Source organism: Bos grunniens, chromosome 10, assembly GCF_055505025.1.
Source record: "Bos grunniens cultivar Pamir isolate PY7600 chromosome 10, Bosgru_T2T1.0, whole genome shotgun sequence".
NCBI lineage: Eukaryota > Metazoa > Chordata > Mammalia > Artiodactyla > Bovidae > Bos > Bos grunniens.
The window spans coordinates 86,656,729-86,675,968 of record NC_141174.1 but is presented as its reverse complement, the minus strand read 5'-3'; the positions used below and the strand labels follow the sequence as shown (position 1 = coordinate 86,675,968).

The window sequence follows — 19,240 nt, the reverse complement described above, 5'->3', positions numbered from 1 at the left end:
TAGTTTTCCACTAGAGAAGAGAGAGAGGTGCCTTCCAGTCAGGGAACAGTGTGTGTAAAGTCACGGAGGCAGGAAACAGCGGACTTGAGGGGGGCCTTGAGTTGCTGGAGCTAAGGAAAAGGCTGGCAAGGGGACCGTCTGCAAAGGGCCTTCTCCTCAGGCTATTTATTTGGGAGGCAGTTTTAAGCAATGGAAAGCCTTAGAAGCATCAGAATGATCAGATGAAATTTGCATTTCGAAAAATCCATGAGGAGGATGGAAAAGAGAGACACGTTGGGCAAGAGGCTGTGAGGAACTTCTGGGAGTACTCAGGTGAGCTGACCTGGAGAACCAGATGGAGAATCAGGAGGTGGAGGGAGGCTGCAGAATACGATAAAATATCACACTGAATTGCAGAGAGATCAAAGGAATGATTGGGCTTCCCAGGTGGTGCTAGTGGTAAACAACCTGCCTGCCAACGCAGGAGAAGGAGGAGATGTGGATTCGATCCCTGAGTCGGGAAGATCCCTTAGAGAAGGACTCGGCAACCCACTCCAGTATTCTTGCCTGGAGAATCCCATAGACAGAGGAGCCTGTTGGGCTACAATCCACAGAGCTGCTCAGAATCAGACATGACCGAAGTGACTTAGCACTCATGCACAAAGGAATGATTATTCTTAGTGGGTCTTGAAATCAAGTTAATGTGTTACAACCAGCACTTTTTTTTTTTTTTTTTTAGTATCATAGAATAAGAAAGCACTAAGTAGAACAGAAAGGAAATATTAGTGTGCACCTTATGAAATAAGATGGGCTTCCCTGGCAGCTCAAACAGTAAAGAGTCTGCCTACAATGCGGGAGACCCCGTTTCAATAGCTGGAAGGGGAAGACCCCCGGAGAAGGAAATGGCAACCCACTCTAGTATTCTTGCCTGGGAAGTCCTGTGGACAGAGGAGCCTTGCAGGCTACAGCCCATGGGGTCGCAGAGTAGGACATGACTGAAGCGACTTAGCACAGCACGTCTGTGCATGAAACTTTGTTCATCGCTAGTGCGTGTATCGCTTTGTGTGTTGGGGGAGGGGGAGTGTACTGAAATGAGAAAACATGTGTTTTTCACTGCGGGTCAAAATCAACTAAGTTTGGAAGCCACTGATCTAGAACACACTAATTGGTGCAAAGCAGAGAGTAGCTGCCAATGGGATTTCCAGGAAAGAAAGATTCCATCTGTGTGAGGCTGTTCAGGATAGCTTCCCAGAGGATTCTGAGGAGTGGGAAGTGGGCTTGAAGAAGGATAGGGTTGGGGTGGGAGAGAAGAGGGCAAGGCACCCAAGGCAGGGAGAAGGAGGCGCATACCTAGCAATCTGGCTGGATTCCTCCGTAGCCTTAGTCTTTCCTAACGGCCTGAAGATGGTTATCTTGAGGAGGCTAACATTTCAGTCCTAGCACAGAAGAGCATCTGCTGACAGCTTATCTTTTCTTCCAGCACTTATGTAAAACCTATCTGTCAAATAACCCATGTGTCTTTTGACCTTCTTTGCAGGGACACCAAGTTCATTCTCAAAACAGCTTACTTGGCTAATAAACCAGGGACATTTTCAATTTTCATGAAAACTCTTAGGGGAAAGACAACTGAATGAGCTGGATCTGGGTTCAAGATTGAGCCTAGAAGCGCATTCATCCAGTCACTTGTCATTTCTAAACGCTGTTTTTTCCCATCATAAAGTGAGCTAATCAGAGCTACCTACTCTTTCTCCCAAACTTGTGAGCATCAAATCAAATGACATAAAGGGTCCAAACCTAAATTACCAGGGATGCAGACAGGTTGCTTTCCCCATTTGCCAGCTGAAGAATAAACATGATCTGGCAACCTTGTCATTCTTGTAGCAGATAAGAGAAGTCATTATTTTATCAGCTGGCACCAGAGTTCCTTTTCAGGAAGGAAGTGTCATTGTTTAGGAAAATACCTTGATAGGCCCCTTGGGGATAGAAGGTGAGGCCCTAAGGACATGGGTGGGGAGGAAAAAACAAAGATAGCTAAATAGCTCTGCCTAAGAATTGAACAAAAATTCAGGAGGAATTCACTGGCAGACCAGTGGTTAGGATTCCATGCTTCCACTGCAGGGGCTTGGGTTCAATCCCTAGTTGGGGAACTAAGATCCCACATGCTGCATGGTGAGGCAAAAAAAAAAAAAAAAGTGAAGAATTTGGGGATGAGGAAGAACAAAAGAGAGAGGTAAAAGGAAAACCAAGTAATCTGATCAGAGACTAATGCCCTAGTCTGTAAAAAATTGGGGAAGACTTTTAAGAACAAAGAGATCTCTGGACTGCAGTCCTGCAATTCAGTCCTCTCTCCAGTGTAATCTATCTTCCAAATCTCCAATAAATGTCTGTTACCCAAAGCTGCCTTGTGGGAACAGGGCCAGTGGGCAGCAGAGTAGGGACTGTGTTCAACTTTGGGGGCAATTCTAGGATAGAGATAAAGGTGTGTCCACAGACAGCAAAGAAAGAAATTTAGAGTCAGGTGACACTGAGAAACATCAGTCCAGGTGACACTGCAACTCAGATTGGGACTTGAACCCATGGACTTTGAACTGAGAGCACACTGGGTCTCAGGAATTAATGCTGCTCAGGTTCTTGATGTCTCAGAGCAGAAAGAACTCAGTGAGAGACAAAGTGATACGTAAGAAGTGGATTTATTTAGAGAGAAATATAGACCACAGACAGAGTGTGGGCCATCTCAGAAGGCAAGAGCAGCATCAGAGTACGGGATTGTCAGTTTTTATCGGTTCAGTCGTTCAGTCGTGTCCAGCTGTTTGCGACCCCATGGACTGCAGCACGCCAGTTTTCCCTGTCAAGCTTGCTCAAACTCATGTCCATCGAGTTGGTGGTGCCATCCAATGATCTCACCCTCTGTTGTCCTCCTTTCCTCCTGCCTTCAATCTTTCCCAGCGTCAGGGTCTTTTTAGTTTTTATAGGGGTGGATAATTTCACAGGCTAATGAATGGGAAGATTATTCCAGCTATTTGGCGGAAAGGGTGGAGATTTCCAGGAATTGGGCCTCTGCCCATTTCAAGACCTTTATGGTCAGACTTAGATCTATCTTGGTGCCTGTGGGTGTGTCATTTAACTTGCTGATGTGTTTCAGTGAATGTATACTGAGGCTCAAGGTCTAGTGGAAATTGACTCATCTGCCATCTTGGACCTATTTTGCGCTAAACAATTTATGTTGCTTCCTTGGTCTATGCCATTCTTTTAAAGGTTGTGCCCTACCTCCTGTTTCACAGGGAAGTCATAGAAATCTTGGAGAAGACCTAGGTTTTCCCTATCTTGTGAGATGGGGTTCAAGCCAATCACTTGTACAGTTGAGATGTTAGGATTGATCTCAGAGAGGCAGCAGTGAAAGGTGGCATGAAGCAAGATCTTCATTCCCTGCCCAGGAATTGATCCTGGGAAAACCAGAAATCCTAGCCCCAAAACCAGCAAGGGCTAGAGGCTAGAAGGTAATTTTCCCCTGGATCTTTGCACCCAGTGAAAAATGCATTTATCACTGAAGCAGAAACTGTAAATGCAGGCACAAAGTTTATTGTTAGAGATATAGCATCAAACGACAAGTGGGAGAGCACAGAGAGAAAATTCAGTTGAAACAAGAAAGGCAGAGATGCACAACTGGAGAGAAAGGGTGTGGGCGTTCCCTCTAGTGAGGAGGAGCAGTAAAGAGGCTGTTAAGTCATTTATATAAGGCAGTTCTTCCGGGTCTTTGTCTTCCTTCAGGCCAATCATCTGTTTTCCTTTTTCACACCTGATCTACCGTGCAACCCTCCCCTGGGGGACAAAGATGGATCTTGAAGTGAAGGCTTCTGGGAAGAGCAAGACTTATTATGGCCTAACATTATCCCTTGACTTTTGACCCACAAGGAGCCTTTCTGCACGTGTGTAGTGTCTGCTTTGTCCCAAAATAGGGGGGAGGGAGATCCCTTAATCCTTTTTAATTCCAATTCAAACAGGTTTTTGTCCTTCTTTGTCCTTGCCATGACTATTACCTTAAAGTGTTTACAAGAGATAAATGCTGGCTATTTACCCTGTTTTTGTTGTTACTTCCATTTTGGAGGGCAAGCAGGAGGCTGATTGTAAATGTCTCAACTGGAACCCACCTATTGCTTGTCTCAGGAAATGGAAACAGGATATATATAAATATATGTATATATATATATATAAATGTCTAACCTGAAGTCCCTCTATTTCCTACATCAGGATTACCCCAGTAGACACAAGAAACCCTTGACTACCCAACTCAATTATCACAATAAACATTTTTCCAGGCTTCTCTCTTGCTGAAGTCAATATTATGTGGCTATTATTGATTGAACTTCAGTCATAATTTACGCATCAAACATACAAGAGACAGTAAACCAGCTTTTCTCTTTTCTGACTGTATCCTGACCAATATATGCCGCTGTGGGCAGTGCTAGTCTAATACAGATACGTAACTCCTTTCTGACAATCATCTATTGCAGCTGCACGCTATTTAGAGCATCTTTATCATCATCTCATTGAAGGCTAGGTCTTCAAAATAACCCTATGAAGCAGGAAAAGCCTGGGTTCTCAACTGCATGTTAACAATAAGGAAACTGAGGCCCAAAGAATAAAAAATTACATTTTGATTAGCTATGAGAGATAATCTCAGATCCTAAGGAATGTTGGAATCATAGATATGAATGCATGGAAAGTCAAACAACATTAAAGAAGTAAAAATAAGTAAATAAAAATGTAATAGGGACATCACTGATGGTTCATTGGTTAAGACTCCACTCAGGCTTCCCTGGTGGCTCAGACAGTAAAGAATCTGCTTGCAATTCTGAGACCAGGATTTAATCCCTGGTCAGGGGTCAGGGGTCAGGAAGATCCCCTGAAGAAGATGAATGGCAATCCACTCCAGTATTCTTGCCTGGAGAATTCCAAGGACAGAGAAGCCTGGTGGGTTACAGTCCTTGGGGTCACAAAGAGTCACACGACTGAGCAACTAACACTTTCACTTCACTTTCTTCCACTGCAGGGGGCATGGATGCCATCCCTGGTCAGGGAACTAAGATCCCCATCCTGCTCAGCATGGATAATAAATAAATAATTAAAATGTAATCAGATAAGATCAGATCAGTCACTCAGTCGTGTCCAACTCTTTGCCACCCCATGAATCGCAGCACGCCAGGCCTCCCTGTCTATCACCAACTCCCAGAGTTCACTGAGACTCACCTCCATTGAGTTGGTGATGCCATCCAGCCATTTCATCCTCTGTCGCCCCCTTCTCCTCCTGCCCCCAATCCCTCCCAGCATCAGAGTCTTTTCCAATGAGTCAGCTCTTCGCATGAGGTGGCCAAAGTACTGGAGTTTCAGCTTCAGCATCATTCCTTCCAAAGAAATCCCAGGGCTGATCTCCTTCTGAATGGACTGGTTGGATCTCCTTGCAGTCCAAGGGACTCTCAAGAGTCTTCTCCAACACCACAGTTCAAAAGCATCAATTCTTCAGTGCTCAGCCTTCTTCACAGTCCAACTCTCACATCCATACATGACCACTGGAAAAACCATAGCCTTGACTAGACAAACCTTTTTTGGCAAAGTAATGTCTCTGCTTTTCAATATGCTATCTAGGTTGGTCATAACTTTCCTTCCAAGGAGTAAGCGTCTTTTAATTTCATGGCTGCAGTCACCATCTGCAGTAATTTTGGAGCCCCCCAAAATAAAGTCTGACACTGTTTCCACTGTTTCCCCATCTATTTCCCATGAAGTGATGGGACCGGATGCCATGATTTTTGTTTTCTGAATGTTGAACTTTAAGCCAACTTTTTCACTCTCCACTTTCACTTTCATTAAGAGGCTTTTGAGTTCCTCTTCACTTTCTGCCATAAGCGTGGTGTGATCTGCATATCTGAGGTTATTGATATTTCTCCCGGCAATCTTGATTCCAGCTTGTGTTTCTTCCAGTCCAGCGTTTCTCATGATGTACTCTGCATATAAGTTAAATAAACAGGGTGACAATATACAGCCTTGACGTACTCCTTTTCCTATTTGGAACCAGTCTGTTGTTCCATGTCCAGTTCTGACTGTTGCTTCCTGACCTGCATACAAATTTCTCAAGAGGCAGATCAGGTGGTCTGGTATTCCCATCTCTTTCAGAATTTTCCACAGTTTCTTGTGATCCACACAGTCAAAGGCTTTGGCATAGTCAATAAAGCAGAAATAGATGTTTTTCTGGAACTCTCTTGCTTTTTCCATGATCCAGGTGATGTTGGCGATTTGATCTCTGGTTCCTCTGCCTTTTCTAAAACCAGCTTGCACATCAGGAAGTTCACGGTTCATGTATTGCTGAAGCCTGGCTTGGAGAATTTGGAGCATTACTTTACTAGCATGTGAGATGAGTGCAATTGTGCGGTAGTTTGAGCACTCTTTGGCATTGCCTTTCTTTGGGATCGGAATGAAAACTGACCTTTTCCAGTCCTGTGGCCACTGCTGAGTTTTCCAAATCTGCTGGCATATTGAGTGCAGCACGTTCACAAACATAAATAAATAAAATGTATACATAAAAAAGGAGGAATAAATGTAAAAATAAATGTTGTAAGGGAGAGCACAATCTCTGAAAGAATGATAGAGATCACAATGCATTCAACATCAAAGTCAATCCAGCTCAACCTTCTCATGACCCCACCCACTTCTTTCCATCTTCTTGGCCTCCCCAAACCATCATTGTCTCCACCAGGATTACCATAATATCTTCCTTACTAGTCTCTCTGACTCCAGCTTTGTCCCTATAATCAGTTCTCCAAATAGCATCTTTATAACATGATAAATCTCACCTTATCACTCCCCTACTTCAATCCATAGTGGCACTCCACTGCCCTAAAAGTAGAATTCTTTAACTTCATTAACAAGATCTTTCTTGATCTGGTCCTCTTATCCCCTGGGCCTCAGCTGTTGCCATTTGCTGCCTAGAACTCTGCTTCTTATAGACTGCTATGTTATTAAATAAATATCTGGTCTCTGCTTTTTTCTGGCACAGTGCTCCTGAAACCCTTGGGATTTCAGTGCTGATAGGAATGTCTTTTGTTATTCATGAGGAATCCCTTTCTATCCTGAGTTTATGCTAAAGAAGTGACTTAGGGCGGGGCCCCTAGAGAGCCTCCAGATGGGGCTGCTTAACAGAAGGACCGAGTGATTAAATGGTGAGAACTGCCCTCTGGGAGCTGGGGAGGAAACGCTGGAGGTTGAAATCCGTAAAAACCCTTGAACAGCAAGATCCTGAGAGCTTCGGAGTTGGTAAGCACATCCACGTGCCAGGAGGGTGGTGCACCCCAATTTCATGGAGACAGAAGTTCTTCTGCTCAGGACCCTTCCTTAACTCTCCCTGTGTACTTCTTATCTGGCTGTTGATTTGTATCCTTTATGATCAACTGGTAAGTGTAAGTAAAGTGCCTTCTTGAGTTTGGTGAGCTGATCTAGCCAAGGAGGGTGTCCTGGGAGCCCCTTATTTATAGCCAGTAGGTGAGAGGTTTGTGCAGCTTACAACTTACGGCTGGCATCTGAAATAGAGGTTATTTTGTGGGACTGAGCTTAAGCTATGGGGTGTACATTAACTCTTGCGTAGTTTGCATCACAATTAAATTGAATTGTTGAACACCCAGCTGGTGTTGCAGAATTGGTTGTTGTCCAAAATGTCTCAGATGGATACTTTTTGTTTTGCTTTTGTTACCAAACCCAAGTTCATTTGCCCGATACACACTCAGGCCAAACACACCAAAAAGTTGGAGTTGGGAACAGAGACAAATTTATCACAAGGCCAAGGAAAGAGAATGGGTGGCCTCTGCTCAATAACCCCAAACTCCTTAATGGTTTTTGAGGAGAAGTTTTTATAAGCAAACTTGGGGTGAGGGCTACAGGGTGTGTGACTTTCCCCTATTGGTTGGTGATGGGATAAGAGAGTGGTGTTCCAGGAGTCTTATGCTCACCCTGAAGTTATTTCCATCCTCCACCTCAGTCGGGGGGTCTTAGTTCCTGCAGAAGAACTCAAAAATATTGTTATGTATATTCCCCCTGGAGGGGCTGGGACCCAGTCCATTGCTGCACTATGTTTCTTGACTGTTTCTCCCTTGTTTCTGTATTTCCTTCCTCCCCTGTGATGGCTTAATGCTACGTCATGTCCAACTCTTTGTGATGCTATGGACTGTAGCCAGGCTGCTCTGTCCCTGGGATTGCCCAGGCAGAACACTGAAGTGGGTAGCCTTTCCCTTCTCCAGGGCATCTTCCCAACCCCAGAGATCAAACCCTGATTCATAACTATTTGAATCTTCTCTTTGGAACTGAGGGAAGGTCTAGAAGGATGAATGAAGCCTATTTCCTACAAACAAGAAACAGGAACCATGGAAAGGATTTGTACTTGGAAGGGCCCCCACAGGGTCCTGCTCAATTTCACTTAGTTTTCCTGATTTCATAAAGTATTTTTCCATGTACTTTTGCCTCCTGGCCATGTTCCTTCCATTTGCATCGCTCCTGCCCAACTCTCCTGATCTAGCTAATTTCTTCCTATTCTTCAGGTCTTGACTTTGATAATCCCTCCTGAGAGGTTCTTCCTATCTCTAGAATAGGTTAGAACCTACACCCTGCTACTCTCACAACATCCTTGATTTCCTCACCCTAATGCTCAGCACACTTCACAGCTGTTACTTATATAATTATCTTCTCCAAGAGTGAAGACAGTTCTGAAGGCTCATTGATGGGTGGACTGAATGATCTGTCTTGTTCACCTTCATTTCCAGCACCCAACATCATGCCTAGTATGTCACAGGTACTTAAGCGTGTTGAGTTCAGAATGAATGGATGGATATTGTAGAAACTCAGGGGAAAAAAAAGGTTGAGGTGGTCAGGAAAAAGGTAGCCTAGGACTAGAATGACAAATGAAGACGCTTTCATAGTCATCCAATATGTTGCAGGAAGGGGAACCCCCTCTAGGGTACGAGAGTGGGCTCTTGTCTAACACTCAGAAATGAATTGTCCAAGGAGAGACACGTGCTGACAAAGCAGGAGGCTTTATTGGGAAGTGAGGCCCAGGAAGGGAGAGCAGGAGGGTAAGGGAACCCAGGAGAACTGCTCTGCCAGGTGGCTTGAAGCCTCAGGTTTTAAGGCAATTGGGATTAGCTTCTAGGTTGTCTTTGGCCAATCATTCTGACTCAGGGTCCTTCCTAGTGGTGCACACATTGCTCAGCTACCATGGATGCCAGTGAGAAGGATTCTGGGAGGTGGTAGGACACGTGGCATCTCCTTTTCACCTCTCCCGAGCTCTTCTGGTTGGTGGTGACTTATTACTGCTGTGTTCCTTACTAGGACCTCCCTTTGTAAAATAATTCATGCAAATAGCTACTGTGGTGCCTGGCCATGGGGGGTGGTTTCAGTCAGTGTGTTTCCCCTAACAAATACATGGGTGATAAACCATGGCTCCTTACCTCCCCAGGGAGCACCTGCAGAATGGAAGAAAGAGGCTGAACTATGAGAGAAGAGCAGGCTCTAGTGCTGCCTCTTTGCCCTCACTGCATGACTTTGAGCATGTCATTTAACCTCTCAGAATCTGAGTTTCCTCAGTTGTAAAATAGGGCCCCTACAGGCTACTGGTGGGTTTCTGTGAGGCTCAGAGAGGTTCAGAATGTTTAAGTCCCCAGCACAAAGCGTTCTTGACCAAATGCACGTAAATTTGTTTTCACACAGCCTCCCCGTCCAAGATTTCCCAAGGGACTGGCTGAAAGCCAGCCTGGGAAAAGCCGGCATCTCTGAGGCCAGCTTCCTGCCCCTGAATAAACCCACTCTGCCCAGTCTGATCACCAACAGGAGCTTGGCCATCTGCTCTATCTACCCCAGAAACAGCAGACAGTATCCACAGCCTTTCTCACACCAAGCTTTAGGAGTGCCACCAGCCAGAGCCACAGACTTAAAGGCATTTACCTCCCACGAGGAGGCAGTATCTCTTCCCCTAAAATTTTTGAGTAAAGAATTTTTTAAATTCTTTGGAATTTGAACTCTTCTCTTTAACCTTCTTTGTTAGACAAAAGGCCTCCAAGTCCTCTGAGCAACAGAATTTATTAGGTGCCTGCAAGGTTAGGGTTGTTTACTGCCCCCACTCTGTAAGGAGATTCCAAACTAATTAGGGGTGTGGTAGGCCAAATCATGCCCCCCACCAAAAATAACCATGCACTTATCCCTGAAACCTATAAATATGTTTTGTTACATGGTAAGCAACTTCACAGATGTAATCAAGGTTTTGGATCTTATGATTATAGGGAGATGTCCTGTATTACTTGGGTGAGGCCAGTCTAATCACATGAGCCCTTAAAGTTAGAGCACTTTATCTTGCTGGAATCAGAGGAGGAAGATGAGGACATTGGAGATTCAAAGCATGAGAAGGCAACTGACTTACTGTAGGGGTGGTGGAGAGGGTACATGGAAAGCATGAGAAGGAATAAGGCAGCGTGTAGAACCGAAGACCAGCCCCCAGCTGAGAGCAAGGAAACAGGGACCTCAGTCCTACAACCTCAAGAAACTGACGTCTATCAACAACCTGAAAGAGCCTGGAAGTGGATTCTCCCCCAGAGCCTTCAGACAAGAGCCTAGTCCTGACACTTTAATTTCAGCCTTATAAAAACCACAACCAGAGAACTCAACCAAGCCTTCTTGGATTTCTGACCTACAGAAATGTGAGATAATAAGTGTGCTGTTTTAAGCCAGTACATTTGTGGTGATTTGTTACCATAGCAACAGAAAACTAATACAGGGAGACGGGGCTTGTGTCTTGGGGTCTTTCAATCTAGAGCTTAGCCTTAAGCTGCCACAGCTGTGAATTCCTGGGCATCTGACCATGTCTGGAAAGTTGGGGGTTGTGGGTAGGCCATAGACAGAATGATTGAAGTGAAGAGAATCAGTTTCCAAAGAGGTCAGGTCAGAGCCTCTCTTGAGAGATACCCAAACCACAAACTTGGTACAAGGACCCAGTTCTGAGAACAGGGAACAAAAATTAGAGTCCCACTTGGAGGGTATTTAGAGTAGATGGGAGGTCCTCACTGTGGCAGCTCTGGCCAGTGACCTTTGGCTCACAGAAGGACAAATGGGGTATAGGCAGCCTACTGAGTTAAGGGCCTGGGGACTAACTGAGAAGTGCATATGAGACCCACCTGGATATTCGGGAGGACTATGAGAGCCTCTGGGATTTCTGTAGTTCTGTGGTAGAGGCGTCAGAGCAACATTGATTTATTCATGTTATTTATGATGCTGTTATACCCTCTGCCCCCCAAACTGGTGTGGCCTGGAGAAACAGAGTGCCCCAAGATCTGTTAACCTCCAAGGCAAAATAAGAGGCTTTGAAATGTCAGACAGATGGAGCAGGGTGGAAGAGGCAGGAGCATAGAGAGGGGATGGCTTGGTCAGACACAGCGGTGCTAACTTTCCTCCCATTGCTTTCATAGGTTACCTTATCTTTCTGAGGTTGAGTTTCCAAACCTAAAAAAAAAAAAAAAAAGATCTTTATCACAGAACATTATGAAGAAACAATATGCAGATTATGAATCATTACAGCACATGATGAAAAATACATTCCATACTACTCCAGTTCAAAAACTCTCATGTTTCCCATTTTAGTTCTCCAATATTGAGATGTGTCTTATGATTATATTGGCCAGGCAGGAGTCCTGAGGTAGTTTTATTGCCTGCACTTGCAAAATTAGTGTCAGTGCTTGACAAGAAAATTCCAAAGACTATTGACTAGTGAAGTATCCTTTTAAGAAAAGCTATCTCTTCAACTTCTCAGAGCGCAGAGGATAACCTCATGCAGAAAAACAGACAGCAATGATGATTCAGAAGGGCTAGACTCTAAATGTGGACGAGTTTTAGTGATGCCACAACCAATTTTTCTTTTTTTAATGTGTGTACAAGACAGATGAACGATAAAAACAAGTCTAAAAGAGCACTTTCAATAAGTACAAAATGAAAAATTCTAAGTGATAAAAAAAACACTGATAAAATATGGGAACTATTTTTATGCCCAACTATCTTATACAGAAATCAAGACTGAGAGAACACTTACAGCAAATAGCAAGACTAAGACGTAAGGAAATGATCTCAGGCCTACGGCAGGTACCTATTTGACGTGACTAGTAATCACTGTATTTAACCACTGTATTTGTATCCCCCAAATCCTTCACAGGAGCCCAAGAGCTCCAACCTTTGACCCACCAGAGATATGCTTCAGTTTTGCCCACTGAGTATGTATGCTGCTGCTAAGTCACGTCAGTCGTGTCCAACTCTGTGTGACGCCATAGACGGCAGCTCACCAGGCTCCCCCATCCCTGGGATTCTCCAGGCAAGAACACTGGAGTGGGTTGCCATTTCCTTCTCCAGTGAATGAAAGTGAAAAGTGAAAGTTAAGTCGCTCAGTCGTGTCTGACTCTTCGTGACCCCATGGACTGCAGCCTACCAGGCTCCTCCATCCATGGGATTTCCCAGGCAAGAGTACTGGAGTGGGTTGCCATTGCCTTCTTTGACTGAGTATGTATGTGCACACACAAATCCAAAAAACAGGAGTTGGTTGAGAAATATAGGGAAAAAACCCTAGATATTGCAGAATATTACAAAAGATTGGAGTTATTTTAAAGAGGGTCTATTAAGGCAATGGCACTCCACTCCAGTACTCTTGTCTGGAAAATCCCATGGATGGAGGAGCCTGGAGGGCTGCAGTCCATGGGGTCACTGAGGGTCGGACACGACTGAGCGACTTCACTTTCACTTTTCACTTTAATGCATTGGAGAAGGAAATGGCAACCCACTCCAGTGTTCTTGCCTGGAGAATCCCAGGGATGGGGGAGCCTGGTGGGCTGTCGTCTATGGGGTCTCACGGAGTTGGACACGACTGAAGTGACTTAGCATAGCATAGCATTATGGCATAATTGATAAAGTGTATAATTGATCATGTGTATAATTTTATGAGTTTGAACACACATATAGGCTGTGATACCTTTACCACAGCCACTAGGGTAATAGGCATCCCTCACCATTCAGAGTTTCTTTATGTCCCTTTGTTTGTGTTAAGAACACTTAACACCCTCTTAAATTTTGAACCAGGGACTGAAGTCAGGCAGTGACAAGGACAAAATTGAATAGGGAAGTTGTTGGTTCAATAAAATGCTGGACTTCAGGAAGTGATGCAATCCAGGAAGTTGTATATTTCACATAAAGACACAACCAGGAAGTGGTGCTTTAGTTCCGGTCGAAAGCATGGGAGGCAGATGTTGCTGTGGCAGCACAGGGAGCTTCTAGGGCAAATGGCTTGGGGTAGAATACTGAGATTTGCGAGAGAAGCGAGGACAGTGGAGAAAGAAGCAAGGCAGAGAGGTGGGAACCGCCCCTGAGATGGGGTGCCCCGTTAGCAAGCGTCTTCTTGAAACGATGCAGAATCAGAAAGCAGGCTTCTTCCAGGCTCCACATTTGACCCCACTCCCGCTGCTTTCATTATGAAGGAAGAACAGCAGAAAAGAATAGACATTTTGAGTGCTGCTGTGAAGCAGAAGAAAACCAAGACAATGTTTTAGTTAAATAAGGAAAGTAAGGAAAAAAGGAAAGGAAACACAAACTCCAAAGCATCAGTGGTAAATCTCCACCAGTGAGGATGAGCTGTGCTGGGAAAGATCTCAAATAAGAAGGTATATTCTGTTCCTTTTTGCCGTAAAGCCTATAAATATGACTTCTAACTTTGGGGCTCCAGCCGTGGCCAGAGACTGCGGATTCCTCTGACTTCGGGACACGAAGGAAGTTTACAAATTCAGGAACCCCTTCCAGTCACCTCCAAGATACCAGGACAGAATAATAATGGGAAAGTGAGTGACAGGACAGTGAAACAGGGTTCCCAGGATACAGTGAACATCACATTTTTAGATCAAGAAAGAAGGCAATTTTTTTTTTCCTCAAGTTTTCTAGGAAAACTCTCAATAGGAGAATGAAAGGGGGAAAAAAAAATCTAACCAAAAAAAAAGCTAAGAGGAAGGAGAGCTGACCACTTTAAGAAGTATGAAAAGGGTGATGGAAGAGAGGCATGAAAAATTAAGATTTTCTGATGGGAACTTATCCAGAGCCTGAAGTGAGCGGAAAAGCTTGGACCTCAGAGGGTCTGATGGGCTGGAAGAGATGCTTCCTGCTGAGAACCTTGGAAGCCTAGCTCTTTAAAGAAGATGAAACTTTAGTCCTCTTCTTGGCTTTCCTAGTTGAGAGTTCCTTAAGAATTGCCTTTATATGACTTCAAATGACTTTCTCCAAAGATCAAGCCATTTTTTTCAGTGATTCTCCTTCTTCCTTGAGAGCAAGTCTCTTTTCTTGAGCAGCTGTGAACTCATTGTCCACCTCTATCATTGAGGGACTGAGTGGATAGGGCAGGGTTCCCTCATGAGCTGTCTTGGGGTGAAACTGCCTCCCACTTTAGACAGCTGTGCCTTGCTCTCCTTGTGGGATCTTAACTCCCCAACCAGGGATAAAACTCATGCAAGGAATTGCAGAGCCCTAACCACTGGGCCCAGAGAAGGCAATGGCAACCCCCTCCAGTACACTTGCCTAGACATTCCCATGGGTGGAGGAGCCTGGTAGCCTGCACTCCATGGGGTCGTGAAGAGTCGGACACGACTGAGCGACTTCACTTTCACTTTTCACTATCATGCATTGGAGAAGGAAATGGCAACCCACTCCAGTGTTCTTGCCTGGAGATTCTCAGGGATGGGGGAGCCTGGTGGGCTGCTGTCTATGGGGTCTCACAGAGTTGGACACAACTGAAGCGACTTAGCAGCAGCAACCACTGGGCCACCAGGGTATTCCCTCTCCTGAAATCATCAGTGACTTTGCTCTGTGTGCCCAGACCTACTTCACCATCTCAGCCTAGACTGGACCTTTCAAAAAAAGAAATCCCTTTAGGATCATTCATAGACACCCCACATCCCGCCCCCTGTTGCACATCCTGATGTAAGAGATCTTAAATTTTACTTTAATTGGTATCTGGTGAGAGAGAAATTCAGTGAGCTCAGGAAGATTCTAGGGAGTCAAAAGAACTTAAAAAATGGAGGAAACAATACAAAAAGTGCTAATGGAAATTAAACTGTCTTTTAGTTATTTAAAGACTATTAGTATTTGATAAGGGCTTCCCCAGTGAGCTCAGTGGTAAAGACTGCCTGCCAATACAGGAGACATGAGATGCAGTTCAATCCTTGGGTCCAGGATCCCCCAGAGGAGGAAATGGCAACCCACTCCAGTATTCTTGCCTGGAAAAAAAATCCCATGGACAGAGAAGTCTGGCGGACAACAGTCCATGGGGTTGCAGTCAGACACAACCGAGCGACTGAGCACAGCACACGACAGCACAGTATTTGATAAGTGACTTCAGTAGGTGATTGTGCTGAATCATTTCCAAGTCATTGTCCTTGTTCAGTCACTAAGTCGTGACTTCCCGACCCAAGGATCGAACCTGACTCTCTTACGTTGCACAGGTCAGGGCTATATTTCCCTAAATGTGGGTTCTTTTTTCTTTTTAACTCACTGGGCCCGTAGTGGCCTTTTATACCCAAACATTTCTTGGTGTTTCTGATGACATTGGTGCAGGGATGAGTAACAATTTTGTCTGGAGTTAAATGACCTCTTAGTAACAATAGGGTCCGTAAAAGGATTCAAATAATTTGGAAGTATACAAAGTGAAATCTCTACCACTCGCTCATAATCAGGGGGATTTGGAGAAAATATCCTTAATTGTTGAATTCTCCTTCTAGACCAGCAGTCCCCAACATTTTTGGCACCAGGGACCAGTTCTATGGAAGACAAAACGGGGTGATAGGGGTGGTTTCAGGATGATTCAAGCACGTCACGTTTATTGCGCACTTTTTTCTGTTATTCCCTCAACTCCCCCTCAGATCATCGAGCGCAAGATCCTGTTCTAGACCTTTTATTATCTACCTGTCAGATTGATACATGACTATAGGCATCTACTGGAGTGTACTCAGACTGTGTTAATTTCTTTAAGATAGTACCTTGTAGACATGAGTTAAGGTTGCCGTATAAAGGTTTACTTCCTTCTTTATCATGGTTATACAGTTTCCTAAAGTGTAAATTTATAATATATATATTATTGAAGTATAACTGATTTATAATATTATATTAGTTTCAGGCGTACAGCAAAGTGAATCCAGTTATATATTCTTTTTCAGATTCTTTCCACTTGTAGGTTGTTACAAAATATTGAGTATAGTTCTCTGTGCTATACAGTAAGTCTTTGTTGGTTACCTATTATATATGTAGTAATATATAAATGTTAATCCCAAATTCCTAATTTATTCACTACCACCACCACAATAATATTAACTATATCACTCTGGAACTTTCAGATGTCTTTTTTTTTTTTTTTTTAAACTATTTCAAAGAGTCTACTTGTATAAGGCTAAGAGCACAGATTTGGAGCAGGCTGCCTGAGTACCGTCCTCTCTCTGCAGCCTTCTCCTCCATCTCGACTGTCTGTGTCTGTAGAATGGGAAGAATTAGCCCAGACTTGTAGCACTGTGAGATTTTGATGAGTTTATAGAGTAAGCGTTTTGCACTGTTTCTCCATGTCACACATTCTTGCTATAATTATTACATATGTTTTTGCAACTTGTGCTAGAATTTCAGTGAGATAGTTTTCCAGAATGAGAATTTAAAAGATAGAGCCAAAATGTCTTTCAAAAAGTCTGACCCATTTAGGTGGCCATCAGCAGCATACAAAAATTTCCCTTCTCCCATTCCTGTGTAATGAGACTCTTGTCATCCTGCTCTCCCATTCCATGAGGTTGATCCTTTTCAAACGGCCTCAATCCACGATTCCTTAGCTGGAAGTAACCAGGCCATTTAAACTGGAGCTTAGAATACCTGCCAACATTGCAAATACGTGTACTCTTTGGCCCAGCAATGCCAATTCGGGAATTTATCCTACAGATAGACTAGCAGGCTTGCAAAATGACATGTCTGCAAGGTTATTCATTGTGGTATTGTTTGTAACAGCAATAGACTGGAAACTAATAGGAGATCGGTTAAATAATTTATGGCTCAACCACACAATGGATTACTATATAGCCACTTAAAAAAAAAAGGAGAGGCTCTCTTTGTACCGATACAGAGTGATATCCAAGATGTATTTTTAAGTGAAAATAAAAGTGTAATAGCTAACACTTGTATCCCATATTTCATCAATTCTAAGACGTACATTTTTTCACTTCATGATGCACTTGAAATGAGGAGGTGTTATAGTCAAAGGTGTGTCATAATTTAATTGGAATGTTTTTTTTTCCTTTCCTAGTCCATAAAATAATGACGTGCCTTAGAATACATGGCATTTTGGATTTGATGAAATACAGCCGTGCTTACCCAGTGCGAGGCACTGTCTATTTCAATCTCACAACAACCCTGTGAGGGTAAGTACTATTATTTTTTACATTTCACATATAAGGAAGTTAAGATTTGACCTCAGGCAGTCTCACTCCAGAGCCCGTGCACTTAGGCTTCTGATCCTGCAACTTCCATGGTGCCAGCACCCCCATCACATGTAGATGGCTCACTGCGCACCAGGCCCCGTCCTAAGTGCTTTGTACATATATTTGTTCATCTGATCCTCAAATAGCTGTAGAAGACAGCTGCCACTGTTACCCTCATTATACAGTTGAGGAAACTGAGACACTAAGGGGTTATGAAGCTTGCTTAAAGACACAGCTGATTTGTGGAAGAACTGGGGTTTGAACATGGGCAGTCTGGCTTTAGAGATCATGCTCTTAATGGTACCTTTTGTGTAAAAAGGGAGGAAGTTATAATACATCCATATTTACAAAGTGGCGTCTTAGAAGTAATTTAAAAAGTACAAGTGTATCGGTAGGTAACACATAGGAACTGAGTGACTGGAGAATGCAATGGGAATGAAAGTTTTTACTGCATGCCTTTTTTATTTTTAAATTTCATTTAATTGAAGTGTAGTTGATTTACAATATTGCATTAGCTTCAGGTGTACAGAAAAGTAATTCTTATATACGTGTGTGTGTGTGTGTGTGTGTGTGTATGTGTATAAACATCAGGCTCCCCAGGTAGTGCTAGTGGTAAAGAACCCACCTGTTAATGCAGAAGATATAAGAGACGAAGGTTCAATCCCTGGATCAGGAAGCTTCCCTGGAGGAGAGCACGGCAATTCCATATACATTCTTTTTCAGATTCTTTTCCATATAGGCTCTGACAAAATATTGAATACAGTTGCCTGTGCTATACAGAACCTTGTTGTCTATTATTGTATATATAGTAGTATGTATCTTTTAATTCCAAGCTCCCAATTTATCCCTTCCCCTTGTTAGCCTTTGGTAACCATAAATTTCTTTTCCATGTCTGTGAGTCTATTTCTGTATTATCAGTGAGTTTACTTGTATTCTTTTTTTAGATTACTCATATAAATGAAATTTTATATTTTTTCTTTCTCCTCTTCACTTAGGATGGTAATCTCCAGATAGATCCATGTTGCTGCAAATGGCATTATTTCATTTTTTATGGCTGAATAATATCTCATTGTACCATACCTTTATCCATTTATCTGTTGATGGACATTGAGGTTGCTTACATGTCTTGGCTATTGTAAATAGTGCTGCTATGAACATTGGGGTGCATCTGTTTTTTTTTTTCATTTTTTAAAAAGATTTTATTGGAGTCTAGTTGATTTACAATGCTGTGTTAGTGTTAGGTGTACAGCCAAGTGAATCAGTTATACATTATATCCATTCTTTCTTAGATTCTTTTCCCATGCAGGTCATTACGGAATATGAAGTAGAGTTTTCTGTGTTATACAGCAGGTCCTTATTAGTTATCTATGTTATATATGTGAATGTGTTTTCAAATTAGAGTTTTTGCCTTTTCCAGATATATGCCCAGAAGTGGGATTGCTGGATCATTTGGTAGCTCAGTTTTTAGTTTTTAAAGAAAGCCTCACACTGTTTTCCATACAGACTGTACCAATTTACATTCCCACAAACAGTGTAGGAGGGTTTCCTTTTCTCCACACCCTCTCCAGCATTTACAGGGCTTCCCTGATAGCTCAGCTGAGAAAGAAAACACCTGCAATGCAGGAGACCTGGGTTCGATCCCTGGGTTGGGAAGATCCCCTGGAGAAGGGAAAGGCTACCCACTCCAGTATTCTGGCCTGGAGAATTCT

At 43.4% G+C, this 19,240-nt stretch overlaps 1 long non-coding RNA gene across 4 annotated transcripts in view; it reads left to right on the top strand.

The window, feature by feature from the left end:
- Nucleotides 1-112: 112 nt before the first annotated feature.
- The window catches only part of LOC147365272 (uncharacterized), a 35,477-nt gene continuing 16,349 nt past the window's right edge, over nucleotides 113-19,240 (top strand). For 2 of the 4 annotated variants that reach the window (XR_015135331.1, XR_015135335.1), the window contains exons 1-2: nucleotides 7,152-7,284; nucleotides 17,357-17,471. This is a non-coding gene — a long non-coding RNA (uncharacterized LOC147365272). Of the gene's footprint in view, nucleotides 313-7,151; nucleotides 7,422-17,356; nucleotides 17,472-19,240 lie in introns of those variants that run through there. The other 2 variants (XR_015135334.1, XR_015135332.1) reach the window with 2 other exon arrangements.